We start from the raw sequence: 4004 nt of genomic DNA on the forward strand, positions 1-4004 counted from the left end.
GACAGTTAAAATTAAATATAAGGGCATTTTAGTAATAATAGAAAGAAAATGAATTTAACTAAGAATTGGATTCAAAGGTTTCGGATTAGATAAGAATGTGGAGTAGATAAGAATTAAGATTAGAAATGAAGTTGGATTAGAAAAGAATCCCACCAGCAATGGAAAACCAATTTGACAAAACCTTATATAAGTGCTGGCACAGCACCATAGGGCTGAGCGATTCCTTCCGATAATTTGAAACCGCAAATCCCAATTCAAGAAAAGACCTTGACGCTCATCAAACAGATGTGGTCAAGACTCTCTGAAGTAGCAGAAAGTTTATCCTCTTCTGTAGTACTGCCGCTCTAGAACACTGTGTTTTGTATTTGCGTTGACTAGCAGGTACGTTCTTTCTCCATCAAACTCTGCTTAAAGAAGTTTGCATGGCTGTCTCATTAGAAATATATTGTGGTTGTATTCCTTTTATGTTTTTAAAGAGGTATGCTGACGAAGATTTCAATCATGGCACCTCAAAGTGAAAGAAAAGTTATCGAATTAGAGGAAGGATGGGAATTAATGCGGAAAGGGGTCACAAAGCTGAAAAATATTCTTGTAGGGCTTCCTGAACCACAATTCAACTCAAGAGATTATATGACGCTTTGCACAACTATCTACAACATGTGCATACAGAGACCTCATGATTACTCTGAGCAACTGCACGACTGGTGCAAAACGGTGATTGAGGACTATATTGCCGAGACAGTTTTACAATCTATACAAGAAAAGCACAGTGAATACATGTTGAAAGAACTCGTGCAAAGGTGGAATAGTCATAAAGTTATGGTAAGGTGGCTTCGCGTTTTCCATTATCTAGACCATTTTTTTATTACTAGGAGATCGTTACCTTCACTTAAAGATGTTGGCTTTATTTGCTTCCGTGATCTGGTCTTTGAGGAAATCAAAGTAAATGCTAAAGATATTGTAATCTCTTTTATTAATCGGGAGAGAGAGGGCGAGCATATTGATGGAGGACTGTTGAAACACAATCTACGTTAACACAGGAAAAAAAAATGGTGGTGGGACGCGCTATTTAATTGCAAGAAGTTAACAAAGCATTCAATGACGGAACAACTAGAAAAACAAAGTGAAGTTAATGAATCCGGAGAAAAAACAAAAAGTCTAAAGAATTAGAGTTGATTGTATTGCTATTGATTGATATTGATATATTGCAGGAAACGAATAATTGGAATGAGGACGAAACAGTGATGCTTGCAAAAGATAATGTGGTGAAGAGTATGCGGAAAAAAAATTCGAACATAAAGATCTCAATGCCTTAGAAAAAATAACGAAACTGTCGAAAATTTGCGCTCGGAAAATTTCTCGTAGAAATGTCGGCATAATGCCTTAAAAAAAATAACGAAACTGTTGAAAATTTTTGCTCGGAAATTTTTTCGTAGAAAGATCGGCACAATGCCTTAGAAAAAATAACGAAACTGTCGAAAATTTTTGCTCAGAAAATTTCCCGTAGAAAGATCGGCACAATGCCTTTGAAAAAATAACGAAACTGTCGAAAATTTTGCTCGGAAAATTTCTCGTAGAAAGATCGGCACAATGCCTTAGAAAAAAGGGCTTGCGCTCGAGCGAGAAAAATAAAAGAACCGGATTGTAAAGGAAAGAATGATAGAGAATGTCAGGGTGACTATTCGGAAAGCAATGGCTAAAGAAAAAGTGTCGTTCACCATAGATGAGCTCGAAAAATACTTTAAGCGGTGTCAATGATTGTCGACAGCATTAAACAGGTATGTTAGCATTTTTTTATCAGTTATCTTAAAATATTGGTTAAGTCTGAAAGACTGATGAACAGATTTGTATTTTTGTCGCAGGTTGAAATGGAGGAATTACGAGCAAAAGATATTGACGAAAAATTTCGAGTGGAAAGATCACAATGCCGTAGAAAAAAAGTAATAATAAAGAAGATGAATAAAGTGTTCGCTTAGAAAGTTAACGTAATGCGAATTCTCGCCGCACGGAGAAACGGCAGAAGCTGGATAAAGTTTTCGCGAAGACAGTTGACGTAATGTGAATTCTCGCCGCACGGAGAAACGGCAGTATTACGAGCAAATTATATTCATAAAGAGTCGACGGAGAAAAGTTTAGCACAGAAAAAACGTCAATAAATGTCGTAGAAGAATTAAAGAAGCTGACAAAAGTTTCGTTGAGAAAGAGCGGCACAATGCCTTAGAAAAAAGAATGGCTGCGGAAAGTAGTTAACCGAAAGCGCTAAGCGAAGCGAATGCAGATTTCGAAGAAGAAAATGAAGATTTAATCGAACAACCGTAAGACAATTGACATAGACAATTGATTAGGTAATTGTGTGAATGTAATATCATAGAGCTAAAACTTCTTTTGATGAAAAATAAAAATAAAAATGGGTTTGCTATTGTGTTCACATTGTCCTGAATGAATTCCTTCGAGGCCTAGTAAATTGTTCGTTCTGCCCAAACAACGAAGGATAGGATTGAGACTTGTGCTGCTGTGATAGAGTTTTTTAGTCATCAGGAATTCCTAACCATCGTCAACTGCATGATCGTCGTCGGTAGATACCGAGACATTATCAGTGCCAAGTTCGTTGAAATCATCTTACAGCATAAGTGGTTAATCCAGTGTTGTCATAACAGTGACGACTTGATTTTCCACGGATAAGTATGCGATAGAATCAGGACGCCTTACATCATAACGCGGATACTGTACAGTAATGATAGATGTAAAATTTCATGCAATTCGTTGAACGAAGTCTAAATAAACGTCTATTCTATCATTGCGAGCCGCATATTATCATTCAAATTGGCTAACGACTAGCTTAGAATAATTAATCGTAACTTAGTCGCCCCCAGCTGAAGAGTTGTGCGTATACCACAAATGACAGTTTCGGACTCGGCCATATTATTTGACGCGTCAAATCCCCAATGTAGAGACCTCTCAATTATGTCTTCATTTAGCTTCAAGATGACACAAACAAGACCAGAGGCAGACTTATTATGCGAACTATCGGTGTAAATGTAAATCTAGCAAGTAGCTGATATATCCGATAAATATTTCAAGTCATCGCCCCCGGGAGGTAATGACAATTAGAGATCGACGTTGTCCTCATCGAGTAATGCTTTCGACATAGGAATATCATCAATAAGAAAAACAGTCATTAGTGAAACCAAAGTTTGTCGCTGTTTAATTGTATGAGTGTTAGAGACAATGTTGTAAACGCTAAGGTAACTTTTCCATTCTGCGACTCGATCTGTAGACGTAGCGAAAAAACTTGCGCAGCGGATATTCGACAAGTATAAACTTCGACTATTCCTTCTTTGAAATAAGCTTAAGACGTCTGACAACATGAAATAAGGCCAGTATAATATTTTCAATACAAGAATGCCTCGAGACATATGACGAACATTATCCGCAATAGATGACGAAGAATCGTCAGAGGCAATAACTTCGTGCTGAATAATTTGGCACATCGGTGGAACGGTAGCTGGGTCGTATGCAATCGGATGTTGAAAAGGAATAGGAAGGAGTAATTCGATACCGCCAGGTTGACCTGGAATCGCACATTCGCGATGATCATTAGTAAGTGCATCGAGAACTTAGGCTCGTCGAGTATTTGTCATAACTTTTGTAGAACGTGATCGTCGGTTTTGCATAAGAACCGCAGACGGCGCCAATTATGTTTCGACCAGATATGATCAAAATATCAAGTGTTGATAAAAGAGACGAAGAACGTAATAAAGTAATTAGAAAAATGATGGTGATCGGGGGAATGATAAGACTGTACCTTGCGGTTGCCTACGTACCCAAATTATCAATGGGATCAAGTCTCAAGAACGTAGTTCTAAATGAAAAATAGTTTGGTATTTATATAGGTAGAGTAGAAAGTCCTTGTAGCTCAAGTATTCTTGTAGCTTGAGTCATTGTGATAGAATATAACTCTCAACTGATAATTATCTCTTTTGATAAGAAACGAATCTGGACAT

The 4004-nt window shown here is 37.4% G+C and overlaps 1 pseudogene; it reads left to right on the forward strand.

The window, feature by feature from the left end:
• The first annotated feature begins 501 nt into the window (after positions 1-501).
• Positions 502-1316, forward strand: LOC147481966 (cullin-1 pseudogene; annotated as a pseudogene).
• The last annotated feature ends 2688 nt before the right edge of the window (positions 1317-4004 follow it).

Source organism: Coptis chinensis, chromosome 8 (genome assembly GCF_015680905.1).
Source record: "Coptis chinensis isolate HL-2020 chromosome 8, ASM1568090v1, whole genome shotgun sequence".
Lineage (NCBI taxonomy): Eukaryota > Viridiplantae > Streptophyta > Magnoliopsida > Ranunculales > Ranunculaceae > Coptis > Coptis chinensis.